General features: G+C 38.6%; 1 protein-coding gene across 1 annotated transcript in view; it reads left to right on the top strand.

Annotated features, from left to right (window-relative positions):
* Positions 1 to 21,331, top strand: part of GUCY2C (guanylate cyclase 2C) — a 134,944-nt gene that overhangs the window by 6,218 nt on the left and 107,395 nt on the right. The window contains exon 2 of the mRNA XM_044227720.1: positions 550 to 691. The gene's annotated coding sequence lies outside the window, so the exon portion shown is untranslated. The remainder of the gene's footprint in view (positions 1 to 549; positions 692 to 21,331) is intronic.

The following is a 21,331-nucleotide window of genomic DNA, read 5'->3' as shown; positions in this document are numbered from 1 at the left end:
GGGGTGGGAGGATTGTGGGCATGGGCCATGTGCTTTGAATTTACAGTATTCATTACCTTTTCAGTAAAATAAAGGAGAGGAGAGTGCAGAACATATATATGCAATAATTTAAGCAGCAAAAGAGTAAGGGGGCTCACAGAGAGACTAGTTAATTTAGATATAATTTATACTGATTTTGTTCCTTAAAATAAGAAAACACAAGCTTCTTAAATGTACATGTTTGTCTTGAGCTATTCTATATGAAATTCTTCCCGGTATAACTGTTAAAGGTTGTGTTTTCCTTTAACAACCCTGCAATGTGACCTTCAACTGAAAATTATGTTAGCCTTTTATTGTTCATTTAATATACAGATGCAATTGCAAAAAGATCTTTTAGATGGAAAACCATAAATCTTTGGGAGTAATTTTTCCCCATCCAGATTTCATGAAATGAAGAGAACTGAGGCAGATTTAAACTTTTGTTTTTAACACCAGATATAGCTTTATCTCACAGTTTCAAAGAACTGTTATCACAGACCTTAAGTTTGCTCTGACTTTTATTTTTTGTAGGACAATGTACTTGCTCAACTACCTGGAAACTGATAACATGTACTGTTAGGTTCCAGCAACCTCTAAATCTTTGATCTGAAGGAGCTTGAACAACTCTATCATTTCAAGTTGGATCTTTTGTGGAATACCTATGAAGTTCCAGGTAACATGCTAGATGCTGGGGATACATGTATGTTCCCCATTCTCTTGGGATTCAGGGTCCACGCAATACTGTCCATCCATCCATTCATTGAGTCAATACATACCAAGCCCTTAATCTGTGCCAGACCACATTAGGCATTGAAGAAATAATGATACACAATGGTGAGCAAAACAAGGTGGCTGCCTTCACAGAATATAAGTCTAGTAGTGGGAGATACAAACAAGGAAGTGAGAAAATATAATGCAGTGTGTCAAATAGTATGAAGAGGAGAAACAGTGTCATGGGTCCATGACAGTGGACACCTAACTAAGAAAGGCCACCTAAGGCTATCAGTGCTCTCCCTGGTTACCCTGGTTAATAGAAAATAGACTACTCTTTACAATACCATTAAATGATGGTGAAATTGACTCAATTTCAAAAGAGTAGAGTCCTTGACAACTCTCATAGAGCTCTCCCGACAGTATCCCCCTTATGGTTTCAAACATCTACTTCCATTTGATAAATTCATCAACAAATACAGGAAGTATTTACAACTCAACTCCCCCAGATAGCACCTCCTACTTCCTTTACAGTGTTTTCTAATAGTTTTGCAGAGGGACAATTATTATGCATTTGCCTGGGAAGATAATATCGAATGACTGGAACATGTGTCCTTCTAGAATGATGTTGACTGGAGAATGTTTGTGATGAAAGTTCTCCAAAGCTCTGATACTTTAGGCAATGTGCGTAGTATTTCAGAGTTTTGCTGTCAGCTAGATAGTTTATTTTTTAATGTCCTAGACCTTAAGCTCCAGTAGGACAAGGATGACCTAACTTTGTTTCCTCTTTATACTGAGCACCGAGCAGAATGCTCTGTACAAAGCAGGTGTTCAGTCAACTTTGTCCAATGAATACAGTCTTTGAACTGTTACCTGAAAATGCATCAGGTTTGCTCCTATCAGGTTAGGTATTCTGGCAATACAGTAAATAAACCCCTGCACTATACTTGTAAGTGGAAAAATTCACAGGTACGTATAAGAATGAATTAGCTTGTATTTTATTAGAAAAGAAACAGTTTGCTAAATATTTTTTAAATATTTAAAGATTTAACAGTTAAATCTTTAAATATTTGATATTTAAATCTTTAAATATTTGACTTAAATATTAAGTCAAGATGAATTTACAGAGAACTTGGAAAAATGTATTTTATTCATGACATGACCAGTTATAATTGAAATTTTATATAACATTACTATGCAATACTAAATGTGTACAAAAAGTTGAAGAGTATTGCCTTCAACACGAATTTATATAGAATAAATTATAGAATATAGAATAAATAATTATAGAATATAATTATAAATAATTATATATTTTTATATATAATTATAATTTATATACATATATAAATTATATATGTAATTTATAAATGATTATAAATTTATTATAAATAATTATAGAATATAGAATAAATAAATTATAGGTATATAATAATATATACTATATATTAGGTGTATATAACATACCTATAATAAAAGCCATATGGATTTTCAGATTTCTTTATGAAAAATACTTTCTTAAAAACATGTACACTGCTTTGCCTAATAGCACCTTGAAGCCTGGATACTAATTTCCATGTATTTGTTTTACCGTGTTCATAATATTAATTAGAATGTACTTAAATAGTACCTTATATATTTCAAAAAGCTTTCATATAGGGAACCAACTTGATGTAGTAGGAAAAATCCTGGTTGGGAAATTAGTCTTAGATGGTAATCATAGTTCTGTTGCCAAATATCAGTGTGACCTTTGATTATTTGGCTTCTCGAGGCTTTTGTCTTCTCTTATGCAAGAGTAACACAGACACATGAGTGTGGAGACAAACCAGTTGTTTGTGTCTGATGTCAGTTCTGATTGGTCAATGATTTTCTCATAGCCATTTGTTAAATATTTTAAATATCACTCGATTTCTAAGGTCTCTTTTTTGACCTGGAAACCTATTATTTTTCATGGATCATATGTTACCACCACAGAGCTATTATTGCTATAGATAGTATTCTACATTCATAAACATTTATTTTCAGATCTTTTATTCATAAGCACAAATATGTATATAAGAATTTCAAAGTGGGATATAAAACTGCATAATATTGATATAGTAAAATAGTAGAATCAGTCGTTCCGTTTACCAACATGTTAAGGAGTTTTTAATGGGTAGAGGTTTATGGTTTTTTTTTTTTCAAGATTTTATTTATTTGTCAGAGGGAGAGAGACAGACAGACAGAGTTTATAAGCAGGGGGATCGGCAGAGGCAGAGGAAGAAGCAAGGTCCCCACTGAGCAGGGAGACTAATGTGGTACTTGATCCCAGGACCGTGGGATCCTGACCTGAGCTGAAAGCAGACACTTAACCAACTGAGCCACCCAGGAGTCCCTGAGGTTTATGATTTTTAAAATTTTCATCTTTAAGTATTGTTACGTTTTCTACAAGAATATTTTCATAATTAAATCAGTATTTTAAAAAATTTTCAGTTTGAAATGAATTTCACAAACATAATATGACCAGAAGATTTTTTTTTTAAATGAATTTATTTATTTGAGAGAGAGAATATGAGTGAGGGGGGACAGACTCCCTCCCCACTGGGCAGGGAGCCTGACACAGGGCTCGATTCCATGACCCCGAGATCACACCTGGGCCAAAATCAAGAGTTAGTTGCTCAACCAGCTGGGCCACCCAGGCATGCCGTGACTAGAGGATTAATGGAAAGGTCCTATAGTACCTATTTCCATACATATGTATGTGTATATTACAACTGGGAAGAATATATCCTTCGCATTACTGGACTCTATTATATATGATACTATCTATAGGTTATATATACCTTACCAAAATAGCTTTGTCTGTATCTCTTGCCTACCTTACATTTCACATGTAAGGGGTAAGAATATGAATAGACTTAGTTTCCTCAAGTAGATATGTCAGCCGTCCCTTTGAAAAAAATAAAGGTCCCTGGGGGCACCTGGTGGCTTAGTCCTTAAGCATCTGCCTTCCACTCAGGTCATGATCACAGGGTCCTGGAATCAAGTCCCATGCTGGACTCCTGCTTAGCAGGAAACTGCTTCTCCCTCTCCCACTCCCCCTGTTTGTGTTCCCTCTCGCTGTCTCTCTCTGTCAAATAAATTAATTAAATCTTTAAAAAAAAAAAAAAAAAGAGTCCCTGAATTATAGGGGGAGACTCCGAAGGGAGATAAGGATTCTAAATGTAATCATTCACATTTAAATTCTGCAGGAGAATGATCTTGCTTAAATACATAATGAAGTAAAATTTTTGCAGTGGTTTCTAAATTCACTTGTAAAGAAAGAAGATAATCAGGTCAAGTTTCAGGTTGTGGCCCTCCCTTCTGTCAACCTTACCATCTGTGTCCATTCTCTTTTCTCTTACTTTGGTAGCTGCAGGCAGAACAGTAAGTTGATTGCCTGTGCAGATGTCTGTCCAGAACAGGAGATTAATTCCCTTCTTGCAGGCTCTCTTAAGGAAGGAGGAGGAAAGAGCTGTAAAACGCCTCTCCAGACTGACAATGCATAACAGTGATTATCCCTCTCTCCCCACTGAACCGGTGGCTTGTGGTGCTGCAGCTGAGGCAGCCTCCTTTTTAGTAAGCCCAGAATGGCAACGTCTGATCGCAGTGATGGCTTTGGAATTTGAGGTACGTGATGCCTCCTCTTTAGCCATGGCTGGGGCCCTAGTTATCAATTCTGGGACAACAAAAGAAGATTCACCCAACATCTTCTGACATCCTCATAAATACTATAATCCACAGGTAATTTCTGTTCATAATACATACAGCTTTAAATATTTTCCACTGGCTCTTCTTATCTCTGTATGGTGGTCTAGTTCCCATTCCAATTTTGTGTCTAGAATTTTTTGATGAACCCAGGATACATATTTATGTCCATGTGGAGATTCTTGAAAGATCCTGGATAACTGCTCCATTTCCCACCCCCAAATGTAACCGGTTTGTTGAATGTTCTCAATTCAGGAGATAAATGTGAAAATTTCATCCATTCTCTGTCTTTTCTTTTCATGATATCTTGAAAAGATTCCATTACTTCTTTGTCACTCCAGTTGTTAAAAGTCAAATCTATTTGAAGCTTCAATCTCTTACTCAATATAAAAAAACTTTCCTTACTGGGGCACCTGGGTGACATGTTCGTTAAGCAGCTTACTCTTGTTTTGGGCTCAGGTCATGGTCTCATGGTGGTGAGATCCAGCCCTGTGCCAGGCTCTGTGCTCAATGTGGAGTCTGCTTGAGATTCTCTCCCTCTGCCCTTCCTGCTAGTGTGTTCTCTCTCTCTCTCTCTCTGAAATAAATCATCTTTTAAAAAGAATAATAAACAACTTTCCCTTCCTCCATGACTGGCTATGATAAGGCTCAATAGATTTGGAGTGGGAGGGGATGGCTTGTACTTCCACTTTTCTTCCCACTATAAGAAACCTGGAATGCATTGGAGGTCCTTTACACCAATTGTGGGGCACAGGAAAGTTCCAGTAAGCATCATGCCACATGTATTTGCTTTGGGTAAGTTCCTTAACAAATCTTGAGTGTCATTTTCTACATCTATATAACATGGCAATAATATCTCTCAGGATTGGGATGCCTGAGTAGCTCAGACAGTTAAGCATCTGCTTCCAGCTCAAATCATATCTCAGTGTTCTGGATCAAGTCCTGCATCAGGCTCCCTGCTCAAGGAACCTGCTTCTCCCTCTGCCTGCCACTTTCCCTACTTGTGCCTGTGCTTTCTTTCTCTCTGACAAATAAACAAAATATTTTTTTTTTAAAAACCCACATATTTAAGGGCACCTGGGTGACTCAGCAGGTTAAACCTCTGCCTTCGGCTCAGGTCATGGTCTCAGGGTCCTGGGATCAAGCCCCGCATCGGGCTCTCTGCTCGGCGGGGAGCCTGCTTCCCTCTCTCTCTCTGCCTGCCTCTCTGCCTACTTGTGATCTCTCTCTCTGTCAAATAAATAAATGAAAAAAATCTTAAAAAAAAAAAAAACCAACCCACATATTTAAAAAAAATACCTCTCAGGATTTAATGACAGTTATAGGGATGACATTGTCTGACTCTGGTTTGGGAGTTCTGACTAGCTTATGAGTGACTCAAGCACAGAGAAATTACAGTTAAGTTCCTCTTTAACATCTTTTTGATTCCTCTTTATCCCTAAGCCCCTGGAGAAATACTTATTTCTTTTTGGACCTCTTTATATTTTCAAAGCAAAATCTGTTATTCCATCTGTTCCTTAAAACACCTCATTAAGGCTTTGTGCAAGTGTCCCTCTTGTTTCTTGTAGTTTGTCAGACTCATGTCCCTTGAATAATTGTTCAAGTTGCCACAGCCCATTGGTAAGTCACATTCTGGCTACAGCATGCTGCTTGACTTCTGCTTCCCAAAAGATACCAATGGCACATATTTATACCAGTGTTGCATATGCTTATATATGTGTAACTAAATATGACCACTCCGGGAAATGTTGATGGGACATATTCAAATTAGGTCAGGAATGATGAAGTTCTCGAACCTAGGTGAGGTTCAGTGGGGTGAGGTTCGGAGCCGACGGCTAAAGAAAGAATTCTTAAGACGTCTCTGGTGCAAAAAGGTGGTTTATAAGAGCACGGGGACAGGACCTGTGGGCAGGCAGAGATGCGGCTGCCCCGAGCCTGTGAGGAGTGTCTGGTTATATACACAGGAGTTGGGTAGGTGAGGACAAAGGGCTGTTCAGAAGAGCTATTGGGGCAAAGAAGACTGTCAGGCTATTGAAGGCCTGGTTACTATCAAGCCAAGGCCACTTTCCCTCTAATGAGGCACTAACATAAAGACAATTGGGAGTCTCCTGGTGGAATGTTACATTCCTGCTATCAAGCGTCCTTGTTAGTGAGATTTAGGTTTTAAAAGAAATTTAACTTTATTTACTTTTCCTTCTACCTCCGTCTCCTTCGGTTTTTTATGGAGGGGAGGGTGACGTTAGGGCTTGAGGAACTGAGTTATGTGTCTTTGGAAATTGGGCTATTGATAAGGTAACTTCTTTGTTGTAAATCTCAAGGACATTTGTAAACCAAGAGAGACTCCTGCCTTGCAGGACTGTGATCTCTGCAAGATAACCATTTGCTCTTCTTTTAGGGCAGTCAGGGATGCCTGTGGAATGCCACACATATTACCAAGGGGAATGGGTGGAGAGGGGGTGCAAGGCGCCAGCCCCTGCTCCGTTCTCAGCCAGCCTCCTACTCCCTCATCATTCCCCCCTGAACAATTTTGACCCTTAAATCTTTAAGGTGGTTGAAGGTGGAAAGTCTCATCTTCTGTAACTTCTTCCTGCTGAATAGGGGCGTAGAGCTGTCCCTACCTACTCAGGTCAACATTGATCGGTGGAGGAATGTATAGGGGAGTTACGAAAGATGGAGGCAGCTGAATCCAGCGCTGACAGTGAAGAAGTATCCTTGCGCGTGGTAAGGATCATCTGCCGTGGTGAAGTCATTGCAGCAATGGAGTCTCAGCACCAAGTAGAGAAACATTGAATAAAGCAACATATTAAGGTTAATAAGGCGATAAGAATGAGAAGCCCAAAAAGGAGATTTCTAATTGTTGGCCATAGTCCTCCTTCAAACCAGGAACTTAACCATTCACTGAGAGAGAGAGAAGGATCTTGTAGGGCCTTAATTTGGGTATTTATATCTTTTATTAGTCCTGTGACATTTTTTGTGATAGTCTGGGATGTACACACAACATTCTGTCTTGATAATTGCACATGTGCCACCCTGGGCTGCTGTCAGGACATCTAAGTCCATCCTGTTCTGTAGGACTGCCTTACGTATCTGTGAAACTTCGGTATTAAGTAGGGAGATTAGCTGGAGTGGTGGTAAGTTTTAGTAATGCGCCCATGAATCCAGGCAAATCCTAAAGGGAAATCCTTATCCACCCTGGAGGAAGCCAGGGCCACAGGTTAGTTCCACATATCCAGTGGATTCCATTTGGAGCTGGCCATCTAATGCCAGGTCGCCTTGCCCAGTCAGTAGCAAACCAGTCAGTAGCCTGGAGTACTATTATTTGGGAACACATTTCTAGTGATAGCCATCCCAGGTATCGTGCGTTCTTTGCCCAAGTATCATACATATGATTTCTTTGTTCCCAGCATAAAACTGCCTTTTGACTGAGCTGTCCAATCATGGGTGTAAGCCACAGATATGTATCCCAGATCTGATATATGCCATCTTTAGTATAGCGATAAGGAGGGTTTGTAACTTGGGCCCATATTTGATTGGGGAGTTATGGCTTGACAGCAATCCCCTTTCCTTCCAAATAGCTCCATGGGCATGTAGTACCAAGAAAGCATATTTGGAGTCAATGTTAATGTTTATTCTTAGGCTTTGGCAATTGAAGAGTGCTAGTGAGCACTGCAGTATACCTAGCTTTTCTTATTCTTTCTATAAAAACTACTGTCATCAGAAAACCAACTGTCATTCGTGTTTTTAACAGGGGCATCTTAAATCTGGCCATATAGAGTAAGCAAGATCAATAACCTCTGAACATTTTTGCTCTATAGAGAAAGAAGTACTGTGGTCAGATTCAGGCATACAGGTAACTAGGTTTAAAGTTTGAAAAGTTATCAAGTATTATTTCTGGCATTTCTGTTAGTGTAGCCCAGTATTTAATTAGTCGGCCTCCATCATTCATTCGTGGCCTTTGAATTCTAAGACAAATCTGGACCTGATGTGAACTCATTAGTTAGGGGCTGTTCCATGGTGAGCTTTGAGGCTCCTTTTATGAGGAGGGCTGTTCTATACTTAGCTAAAGCATCTGTTTGCAATTGCACCTCAACAGAGGTAGCTTCTAGGATATACATGACTAAGGGATGAAACCATTAAGTAGCCCTTTGAGTGATCCAGCCTTAACAATATCCTGATTACAGAGGATCACTGGCAAGTGGGAGAAAACTTGTCAAGAGATAAGGGGAGTTCCCCATGCATCATCCGATCCAATCATAAAGAAAGTGAGGTCATCCATGATCTCCACAAGTCCATAGTTAATCCTATGGAGTGTGATAGGCTGGCTTTTAGGCAATTTCATTATCCCAGCCACAAACAAGGTGTTAGTTAAGTTATACAATTATAGGGGAATCAATCCCATTTTCCAGTTGTTTAATCATGTGCCGTGGGGTCTTGCTAATATACCCACAAAATAATAAGATCGACTAAAGAAGCTATTCTTTAGCTTCTCTTCAGAGAAGCTACTTCTCTGAAGTTTACCTCAAATTTGTTTAGCTTAGGTAAACATTTAAAGACAATCAAATCTAGAATTTAACATCCATAAAGGTGTGTTACTAAAACATAATTTTTCTCTCTAAAATAACCCTCATTTCCAGAGATAGCCAAATCAGGACTAATTCACTTGTGAAACAAGTCCAGTTTTAACAAACTTGGCCCATTATTTACATAAGCTCAGCAAGAACAGTGAGTGTGATCAATAGATCTTTTAGAATCTGCTTTGCTGGAACTTTGTATAAGGAATCTCTAGGTTGAACTTTTAGTAGCCTCTCCGGGCCAGAAGCCAAGCCCTGTACTTGCCATCAGGTGTGCCTGCAATACCTGTCGATTTGGGCGAATTCCTCTTCATGAGACTCTGCACCTACCAAGGACTGACATTCTTTACTCACCTGGTGAGGCTGCTTGGAACTCTGTAAACAAGGTATCAGGCCAATAGTCCCAAGGGGCTTTATGGCTCCAGGTTTCAGAAAGTCAACCTTAGTTCCTTAAAGCTGTCTGGTCATATCTGAAACTTTTCAAATATGACATCCCAGTCAAAGCCTTGGTAAAAAAACAGTTTCCAATTCTTTCCTGTTACAAGGAGAACAGATTCTTATTGAACTTATGCAAATGACTGATTGCCATGGAAGAAAGAATACTTAACTGAGACCTTTTGGTTTCAGAGGGTTCAGATAGAGAGAAAAGTTGAATGCCTTGATTCGTTTAAAAATGAGCACTTTTACATCTCTGTGAGTTACAGATAACTTAAGAAAAAGTATCCCTAGTCTGGAAGAGCAAACATTAGAGAAGCTGCAATGTCTAAAACAAGACAAAACATTAAGAGACACAATACTATAATCTTGTAGTTCATTTAGTCCCATGTTACTAATTCTGGTGAATGCACCTTTAGTTAGTTTTGGAAATTCTTACCCATTTCAGTTTTAGGATTTTCAAGTATATCAAATATCTGTATTTGTCCTGGAAGTCCTTTGTCTGAATCTCCTTGAAGATAAAACTCATTTTACGAGAGAATTAAAACAATTATAAATGACAAAAACTCAGAGTGGATATGGTTAGAGCTAAAGAGACATGGGAGTTTACAATTTAGCTGCAAGGAAATCAGGTTACTTCTGTGACACATAACATTTCCATAATTATAGTATCAAGCGGTGATCTCTCAAAACGTTAAGACTTTAGGAAGTGCGTAGAATCTCTAGAATAGTTATAGTATTTTCCCAAATGTAACCCAAGGTTTATCATTGGTTTAAATCTTGTCAACAATTGCTAAAATCTTAGAAAGTTTTAAAGCACATGCCTAAATATAATTAGGGATGTTAAACACGTGATAAAATAAGACATAGAAACTGGGTTTTCTGGGCTGGCAAAGAGCCATTTACATTCTCTTAACAGATCAATTAATCTAAGAAAACTTTGTCCTTTTGAACAGAGACAATTTCAGTCTGGTACCAATGTACCTTTAAAACCCATTCATTTCAATCTTAGTCCATCCTGACCATAGCTAAAATTCGTTTTCTGAAGATTTCCCTTCTTTAAATCTTTCTTACATATCACCTACTTTCCTACAGAGTTTCCCTTATTTCCATCAGTCTTAGTTACACTAAGCAGAATTTGATAGTTTTAGAAACCCCTTAATCTCTAGTTAAGACTAAGTATTAACCAACTGTGAACTGTTACAACAGAATTCTTCAGATGTCAAATTTATGAAACAGTTAAGTGCAAAACACGTTTACCAACAGATTTAAATACTCTTAGTTTCTTTGCAGTTAAGTAGTCAAAAGCACAAACCTACATCCAGTAATTAACGACTTAGCATTTTATCCTTTAAGACCTAGATGTCCACAATTTAATTCCATTTGTCACCCAAGCAAAACTTTAAAACTTTCAGGTTACCAAAGACTTTGGAAGCTACTTCAGCAATTACCCATTAAAACTTTGAGACAGACAATTAACCATCAGTGTAGTCATCTCTTTGCTAACAAATTTTAATAAATAACACAAGCTTATTTGACCTTCAATAAACTTTGATAGAATAAAAGCTTCACATTTACTGCTGTAACTTCAAAGACACATCTTATCTTAATTAAACCAACAAACATAACTTAGTTCCAATAGTGATTCATGTTCCACCTGGGCCCACTCCACTTTGAATGTTTACCTGAGACATGCGTGGGAAGATCTGGAGTGGGGGTGCGTTAGGTCCAGGGGCTGCTCTTCTTGCTCCTTGACAGTGAAGAGAGAAGGAGCCGTGGTGCATGATCGAGAGGCTAGTCATGCAGGCTGCACGCACATTGGTACAGAAACACGATAAGGGGGAAACAGAGGAAACAAAGTGCTGCCAGGAGGCAGAGAAAAGATTCCCGGTTTTAGAGCTCATAAACCCCAACAAAGGAGCAGACGCCAAGCTTGCCCACCAGCAAGGGGGGGAGGGGTTAAGCAGTCCAAGTCAGGCCAGAGAACACAGGGAAACTTCCCCGAAACAAAGAGAGTTTCGGCAGCTGCTTGGGAATATTCCTTACGGTCTCTGTCTCAAGTTAGACCAACCCCAGTTGGCTCCAGTTATAGCCATTAACACGGGAAGTGAGTGAGGGAGAAGCCCCCACATCTATTAGGAGAAACAGAGAGACAGTCAGAGTCCCCTTTTGCTAAGGATGCCCAACAACCTGGGTTTACTAACTGACTCATTTGGACAAACACATTCCGCAAAAGCCCCTTAGTCTGGGGTCCTGGTGCAGAGCAATGAAGGCCTAGGTATGAGCGGTGAAGGTATCCTAGGTCCATTTGCCCTGTTTCCTGCAGAGGAGATATAACTGATAGATCCACTGAGGCCATGCAGTGTTACAGGAGCTCAGTCCTTTCCTAAGTTTTGCAATCCAAATTATTTCCAGTGGGTTAAAAGGCACCCCAAGGTAGAGTCCTTGAGAACTAAAGAAGCCTACTGAGGCCATGCTCCCAGAAATGTAAAGAAGGTCCATTACCAAATCCCCCCTGACCCCTGGGTAGCGTCCCACGCAGGATATGTCAGAGGTTCCTGTGTGTCAAAAGCGACCGGAGGCGTCCCTCAACAAAATCGCTATTGATCACCGTTTTGCCTTCCCTGAGAAGGCATTCCTGCCATTAAAGGCCCTGGAGGGGTTGCCGGCGTCCCTCCACTTCCCCATCGCATCCTAGGCTGCTGATGGGTGCCTGGTGAATGGACCAAAACGCTGTGCCATGCCATGCCATCGTCTGTCCTGAAGACTGCATACTGTTTTGCCATTTTAACCCATGGAAATACTAGAAAAGTTTGGCAAGGGGAAATTACCCAATTTCATAGCTATAGGTAGTCTGTAGAAGACACTGACAAGAAGCAGTAAAGACTGAAATCCATCATGGTCTAAGCGACATTCCAACACATGTGGTCCTTGCAGCCAACTTCCCTAGGAAACGGTCCCCGGTTGCGTTTTAATTCAATCGGGTACTGGTTTCGGCCGGCTCCCAGTGGAGGTCTCGCGGCCAGAAGTGGCTAGACCAGGGATGTGGAGGGGATCACATTAGATCAATCAGGAGGAAACCTCACACGGGAGTCTTAAGATTGGCAGCCGTCCTGGTGACTTAGGTGGCTGTCCCGTGCCCAAGAGAGACAACTCTATACAAGAACAGGAATAAAGAGAGGCCATCAAGTTTCTGGGTCTTATTGCCATTCCGGCCAGGGTACTAACTTACAGCCAAAAGGCAGACGCTCTCCTCCCCGTAGAGTAGCCACGGGCTAGAGGATTACAGCCTGAGCAATTGAACGTGCAAGTGTTCCAATAAGACCATACTCCTTGAAAAGCCCTGAAATGAGAGTAAAGGAGAAGGAGAGAAAGTACTCACCAATTTTGCACCGAAGCTCAGAGTCCAAATGTAAAGACTCACAAATCTCCTGGCTGGCTCGCCAAAAATGAAGTTCTGGAACCTAGGTGAGGTTCGGTGGGGTGAGGTTCGGAGCCGACGGCTAAAGAAAGAATTCTTAAGACGTCTCTGGTGCAAAAAGGTGGTTTATTAGAGCACGGGGACAGGACCCGTGGGCAGGCAGAGATGCGGCTGCCCCGAGCCTGTGAGGAGTGTCTGGTTATATACACAGGAGTTGGGTAGGTGAGGACAAAGGGCTGTTCAGAAGAGCTATTGGGGCAAAGAAGACTGTCAGGCTATTGAAGGCCTGGTTACTATCAAGCCAAGGCCACTTTCCCTCTAATGAGGCACTAACATAAAGACAATTGGGAGTCTCCTGGTGGAATGTTACATTCCTGCTATCAAGCGTCCTTGTTAGTGAGATTTAGGTTTTAAAAGAAATTTAACTTTATTTACTTTTCCTTCTACCTCCGTCTCCTTCGGTTTTTTATGGAGGGGAGGGTGACGTTAGGGCTTGAGGAACTGAGTTATGTGTCTTTGGAAATTGGGCTATTGATAAGGTAACTTCTTTGTTGTAAATCTCAAGGACATTTGTAAACCAAGAGAGACTCCTGCCTTGCAGGACTGTGATCTCTGCAAGATAACCATTTGCTCTTCTTTTAGGGCAGTCAGGGATGCCTGTGGAATGCCACACATATTACCAAGGGGAATGGGTGGAGAGGGGGTGCAAGGAGCCAGCCCCTGCTCCGTTCTCAGCCAGCCTCCTACTTCCTCATCAAGGAATGTTATTACATACTGATGTTTGATAAAAATTTTAGGAATCAGTGATAACATATAGATAGTATAATTCCCTCTTACGTGGTTGAAGACAAGGCATTATACAAGTTGAAATCCTTCTGAATTTTGAATAGCGTGTATGAATTAATTGTGAAAAAATTATAGTTAACCTTTAAGGTAACAAAATTAAAGACAGTATTAAGAGAAACTCACAGTCTTGCGACCCTGCAGAACTATTGTCATTTTTCATAGTACTTCTGTGATGATTAACTTTTTGTGTCACCTTGATGGGGCCAGGAAATTTGGCCAAATGGTACTTTGGATGTTTCTGTGAGGGTGATTTTTTGTTGATGAGATTAGCATTTAAATCAGTGGACTTTGCGCATAATGTGGGCAATCATTTGAAGGTCTTAATGGTAACAAAGGCTGCCCTTCCCAGAGCAAGAATGAATTCTGCCTGCGGACTGGTCTTTGAGCTTGAACCGAAACCATCAGCTCTTCTCAGTCTCCAGTTCGCTGGCCCACCCTGAAGATTTTGAACTTGTCAGCCTGCATAATCATGAAAGCCAGTTTCTTAAAATAAATTTTTCTTCGTGTGTGTATGTGTGTGTGTGTGTGTATATATGCATTCTATCAGTTCTGTCTCTCTGAGACTCTTGGCTAGTACAACCTAACATGTCATTATATTTACATGTTTTACTATATGTTAGCACACTATTTTGCATTTTTCCTTTTCTTTTCTGTTCTGCCTATAGGTAAAGTTACATGGATAAGGAGACAGTACATCTCTAGAGGTCCATAATCTGTGTACAAACATTTATCTCCACAGTCTTTCTCTTTATCCTAGTAACATGTATGTGTGTATGTGTGTGTGTGTGTATAATTACTATATAATAATACTATATTTTATATATACGTGTGTGTGTGTGTGTGTGTGTGTGTATATATATAGAGAGAGAGAGAGAATATTTTCTTTGACCTCATCTTGACCTCCCCCTAAATCTATCCTTGGATCCCTCTTGCACTTGAATGTCAGCTGTTCCGAGGTGCATTGCCTTCACTTCTTCAACTCACACTCACTACTTACCCAAATTTAAAAATCTTCCACCCTCATACCATACTGAAATGACTCTCAGGTTATCAAGGCCCTAATTTTAAAAATCCAATTTTGTAACTTTTTTCTTATTATAAAAGCAGTGCATATTTCATAGGGAAACAACAGAATATATAGAAAAAGCATGAGGAAACAAATTTAAAGACTCTCCTAAGGCCTGCCCTCAGTGGTCATCACTGTCAACATTTTAGTTTATATTATGTATTATATGTAAAGATTATATTCACATGTAACCATATTTGTTTATATTTAGGAGAACATTCAAACATTTATAAGCAGTCAGAAAATCAGGTTGAGAGTATATGTATTATTTTAATATTTGCTTTTTAAATTTGTCAGCATGCCAAAAATATTTTCTGTGTCATTAACTATTTTCCCACAACATGACTTTTATTAGTTGTCGTATAAACATACGATGATTTATTTAACCAATTTCTCATTGCTTGACATTTTGCTTATTTCCTTGGGAGCTGCTATAAATAATGCCACAATAAATATTATTGCACATAAATCCAGTGAACATCTCTGATTATTTACTTGAATATATATTCCTAGAGGTAGAATTTCTAGGTGAAGAAAAATGCCCAACTTTTGAAATATGCGGCTAACCTGCCATGGAGAAATATTATACCTTTCGGAAATTCCCCCATTTAGATAGTGGAGTGTTCATTTCTCCACACTCTTATCAACCCTGAATAGTCATATTTTTAAAACTACCATTTTTTTTTACCTGAAAGTGGTATTTTGCTTTTTCACCTGATAAAGCTGCAAAATATGTCTCGATAAGTATTTGTTGGATTAATTATTTTGAAACGAAATATTTTGAAAGGAATTATTTTAAAAAGATTGATTACTCTTTCATATATTGATTGGTCATTTGAATTTTCTTTTTTTGTGAATTTTTGGTTTTGCTATCTTTTATTTCCAATAGGAATGTTAGTGTTTTTGAAAAAATTTTTTTAAGATTTTGTTTATTATTTATTTGAGAGAGATGCAGAGAGAGATAATGTGAGAGAGTAGGAGCAAGGAGGACAGGGAGAAGCAGGCTCCCTGCTGAGCAGGGAGCCCAAAGCAGGACTTGATGCCAGGGTCCTGGGATCATAACCTAAGCCCAAGGCAGCCACCCAACCGACTGAGCCATCTAGGTGCCCTGAAATTGCTTTAAAGAATCATTCCATATATTAGAAATATGATCACTGGTATGTCAGTATTTTCAGCTTTATTTTCCCAATTCTCCTTTTCCTTTTTATTTTAGTTTTCAACAAAACCAAAAGTTGAACATACTTTTAGAATGATTTAGAAGTTTTCTTGATTAATGAAAGAAACATTTAAAAATTACACAGGTTTTAACTAAAAGCCTGAGACATGATATTGAGTTATGTGAACATTATAAAATAAATATTCATTAATGTTTTAAACTCAGAATTCGATAATAATATTTGCCCCTCCAAATAGCAAATTATGTGTTTGTTTGATTTGTGTAGGTGTGGGATCTTTGAACATTTATCTTTATTTATTTTTCCTTCAAGATTTTATTTAAATTCAAGTTAGTTAATATATATATATATATATATATATATATATATATATATATATATGGTGTAGTGTTAGTTTCAGGGGTGGAATTTAATGATTCATCATTTGCATATAACAACCAGTGCTCATTACAAGTACCCTCCTTTATGCCCATCACCCAGTTACCCCAACCTCAAACCCACCTTCCTTCCAGCAACCGTTTGTTCCCTTTAGTTCACAGTCTTTTATGTTTTGCCTCCCTCTCTGTTATCTTATTTTATTTCTCCTTCCTTTCCCCTATGTTCATCTGTTTTGTTTCTTAAATTCCACATATGAGTGAAATGATATGGCATTTGTCTTTCTCTGATTTATTTCACTTAGCATAATACATACTAGTTCTATCCACATCCTTACAAATGGCAAGATTTCATTCTTTTTGATGGTTGAGTAATATTCCATTATATATGTGTACCACATCTTTTTTATTCATTCATCATTCAATGGACGTTTGAGCTTTTTCCATAGTTTGGCTATTGTGGACATTGTTGCTATAAACATTGGGGTGCATCTGCCTCTCCTAATTACTGTGTTTGTATCCTTTGGATAAATACCTAGTAGTGCAATTGCTGAGTCATAGGGTAGTTCTATTTTTAACTTTTTGAGGAACCTCATACTGATTTCCAGAGTGGCTGCACCAGGTTGCATTCCACCAAGAGTGTAAGAGGGCTCCCCTTTCTTCACATTCTCACTAACATCTATTGTTTCCTGACTTGTTAATTTTAGCCATTCTGACTGATGTGAGTTGGTATCTCATTCTGTTTTTGATTTGTATTTCATTGATGATGAGTGATGTTGAGAATTTTTTCATATGTCAGGCATTTGTATGTCTTTGGAGAAATGCCTGTTCATGTGTTCTACCCATTTCTTAACTAGATTTTTAAATTTTGGGGTGTTTGATAAGCTTTTTATTTTGTTTTGTTTTGTTTATTAACATATAATGTATCATTAGCCCCAGGAGTACAGGTCTGTGACTCACCAGGTTTACGAACTTCACAGTACTCACCATAGCACATAACTTCCCCAATGTCCATAACCCTGCCTCCCTCTCCCTACCCCTCCTACCCGCCCTGGCAACCCTCAGTTTGTTTTATGAGATTAAGAGTCTATTATGGTTTGTCTCCCTCCTGATCCCATCTTGTTTCATTTATTCTTTTCCTACCTCCAAGCCCCTCACATTACCTCTCAACTTCCTCATATCAGAGAGGTCATATGATAATTGCCTTTCTCTGATTGACTTAATAAATCCTTTATTGATCCTAGCCCTTTATCCAATATGTCATTTGCAAATATCTTGTCCCTTTCCAGTGGTTGCCTTTTGGTTTTGTTGATTGTTTCCATTGCTGTGCAGAAGCTTTTTATCCTAATGAAGTTCCAGTAGTTCATTTTTGTTTTTGTTTCCCTTGCCTCTAGAGACATGTCTAGTAAGAAGTTTCTGGGGCCAAGGTCAAAGAGGTTGTTGCCTGTGTTTGCCTCTAGGATTTTGATGGATTCCTCTCTCCCATTTAGGTCTTTCATCCATTTTGAATTTATTTTTGTGTATAGAGTCAGAAAGTGGTTCAGTTTCATTCTTCTGCATGTGGCTGGCCAATTTTCCCAACACCATTTGTTGAACAGATGGGTTGGATATTCTTTCCTGCTTTGTTGAAGATTAATTAGCCATACAGTTGTGGGTCCATTCCTGGGTTCTCTATTTTGTACCAGTACCATACTGTCTTAATGACTATAGCTTTGTAATAAAGCTTGAAGTCCAGAATGATGATGCCTCCAGCTTTGATTTTCTTTTTCAACATGACTTGGCTATTTTGGGTCTTTTCTTGTTCCATACACATTTTAGAATTATTTGTTCTAGCTCTGTGAAAAGTGCTGGTATTATTTTGATAGGGATTGCATTGACTGTGTAGACTGTTTTGGATACTATAGATGGATACCATAGATGTTTTAACAATATTTGTTCTTCTAGTCCATAAGCATGAAATGGTTTTCCATTTCTTTGTGTCTTCCTCAATTTCTTAAATAAGTTTTCTGTTGATTTCAGAGTTCAGGTCTTTTACCTCTTTGGTTAGGTTTATTCCTTGTTATCTTATGGGGTTTGGTGCAATTATAAGTGGGATTGATTACTTGAATTCTCTTTCTGCTGCTTCATTACTGTTGTATAGAAATGCAACAGACTTCTGTGCATTGACTTTATGTCCTGCACCTTTGCTGAATTCCTGTGTCAGTTCCATCAATTTTTTGGTGTAGTCTTTCAGATTTTCTACGTAGCATATCATGTGACCTGCAAAGAATGAATACTTAACTTCTTATTGCTGATTGGGATACCTTTTGTTTCTTTTGTTGTCTGATTGTTGAGGCTAGGACTTCCAGTATTATGTTTAACCACAGTGGTGAGAGTGGATATCGCTGTTTTGTTCCTGACCCTAGGGGAAAAGCTGTCAGGTTTTTCCCCATTGAGGATGATACTAGTTTTAGGTCTTTGTATATGACCTTTATGATATTGAGATATTTTCCTAACACCCCTACTTTCTTGAGGCTTTTTATAGTTGTTTTATTTATTTATTTATTTATTTATTTATTTGAGTGAAGGGAGGGACAGAGGGAGAGGGGGAGAGAAACTCCAAACAGACTCCACACTGAGTGCAGAACCCGACCCTGAGAGTGCAATCTCAAGACCCTGAGATCACAACCTGAGCCAAAACCAAGAGTCAGATACTTAATCAACTGTGCCACCAGGCATCCCTCTTGAGGGTTTTTATCAAGAATGGATGCTGTATTTTGTCAAATTTTTTTTCTGCATCTATGGAGAGGTCCATATTGTTCTTAGCTTTCTTTTATTAATGTGCTGTATCACGTTGATTGACTGATTTGTGACTGTTGAACCACCCCTGCAGCACGGAATAAATCCCACTTGATTTTGGTGAACGATTCTTTCAATGTACTGTTGGATTTTATTAGCTAGTATCTTGTTGAGAATTTTTGTATCCATGTTTATCAGGGATAATGGTCTGTAAGTCTTTTTTTTTTTTTTAATTCAAACGAACTTTTTATTTTATTTTTTAATTTAATTTAATTTTTTTTTCAGTGTTCCAGGATTCATTGTTTATGCGCCACACCCAGTGCTCCATGTAATATGTGCCCTCCTTAATACCCACCACCAGACTCACCCATCCCCCCCCATCCTTCTCCCCTCCAAAACCCTTAGTTTGTTTCTCAGAGTCCACAGTCTCTCATGGTTCATCTCCCCCTCCGATTTCCCCCAACTCACTTCTCCTTTCCTACTCCCAGTATCCTCCATGTTATTCATTATGATCCATAAGTAAGTGAAACCATATGATAATTCTCCTTTTTAGTGGGATCTTTGTCTGGTTTTGGAATTAAGATAATAATGCTGGCCTCATGGAATGGGTTTGGAAGTTTTACTTCCATTTATGTTTTGTGAGAGAGTTTCAGAAGAATAAGTATTAATTTTTCTTTAAATTTTTGGTAGAATTCCCCTGGGAAGCCATCTGGCCCTGGAGTCTTGTTTGTTGGGAGATTTTTGAGTGCTGATTAAATTTCTTTGCTGGTTATAGGTCTATTCAGATTTTTAATTTCTTTCAGATTCAGTTTTGGTAGTTTATGTGTTTCTAGGAATTTATCCATTCTTCCAAATTGCCTAATCTGTTGGCATATAATTGCTCACAATATTCTCTTATAGTTGACTGCATTTCTGTGGTGTTGGTTATGTTCTCTTTGTTTTCATTCATGATTTTATTTATTTGGGTCCTTTCTCTTTTCTTTTTTATAAGTCTGGCCAGGGATTTATCAATTTTGTTAATTCTTTCAAAGAACCAGTTCCTAGTTTAACTCATCTGCTCTACTGTTTTTTTTTTTTTAAGTTTCTTTATAATTTATTGCTTCTCTAATCTTTATTTCCCTTCTCCTACTGGGTTTAGGCTTTATTTGAAGTTTTTTTCTCTATCTCCTTTAAATGTAAGGTTAGGTTGTATATTTGAGACTTTTCCTGCTTCTCGAGGTAGGCCTGTACTGCAATATACTCCCCTCTTAGGACCACCTTTGCTAAACCCCAAAGATTTTGTACTGTTGTGTTTTCATTTTCATTTGCTTCCATATCTTTTTTTAAATTCTTCTTTAATTTCCTGGTTAGCCCATTCCATTCCTTAGTAGGATGTTTTTTAACTTCTTTGAATTTGTGGTCTTTCCATATTTTTTCTTGTGGTTGACTTCAAGTTTCATAGTAAACATTTAATCTTTAAAAATAGACAGGGAGGGCGCCTGTGTGGCTCAGTGGGTTAAGCTGCTGCCTTCGGCTCAGGTCATGATCTCGGGGTCCTGGGATCGAGTCCCGCATCGGGCTCTCTGCTCAGCAGGGAGCCTGCTTCCCTTTCTCTCTCTGCCTGCCTCTCCATCTACTTGTGATTTCCCTCTGTCAAATAAATAAATAAAAATCTTTAAAAAAAAAAATAGACAGGGAAAGGTAGGCCATTTCAGGGGGTCACATCAAAAATCTTATCTTTCTATTTGGCTGTGTGATATGGAGAAAGGAAGAATGTGTGTGCCTGAGAGGCAGAGGAACAGAATATTTTGGTTTGCTCTCTCTATAGCATTTTGCACAGTTAACAGCTGTCTTTTTCTGGGAACTTTAATCTTTTGTCTTTCACAACCATGTTTGTAACCTTTACTTTTGGGCAGTCTCCTTTTCTATCTCTATTTCTTTGCTTATCCTTTTAAATGCAAGTGTTTTTCAGCATTCTATCCATCTTCTCTTTGTCTTCTTTTATCTGGTTTACCTGGGTAATATTATTCACAAATACACTTTCTAAGTTAGCAGATATCTTCTTCCTCCAAACTGACCCTTATGATCAATCATAACTGTGAACAATATTTTCTGTTACAAATGTTGATACTGAACAAATCCCAAACATTCAGAGGCTTAATGCAATACAAAAGAACGTCTTGTTATTATGGTAGTCTGATGAGGACACGTATGCATGGTCAGAAGAGAGC

This window comes from Neovison vison, chromosome 12, assembly GCF_020171115.1.
Source record: "Neovison vison isolate M4711 chromosome 12, ASM_NN_V1, whole genome shotgun sequence".
NCBI lineage: Eukaryota > Metazoa > Chordata > Mammalia > Carnivora > Mustelidae > Neogale > Neogale vison.
This window is presented reverse-complemented; position numbering and strand designations above follow the sequence as displayed.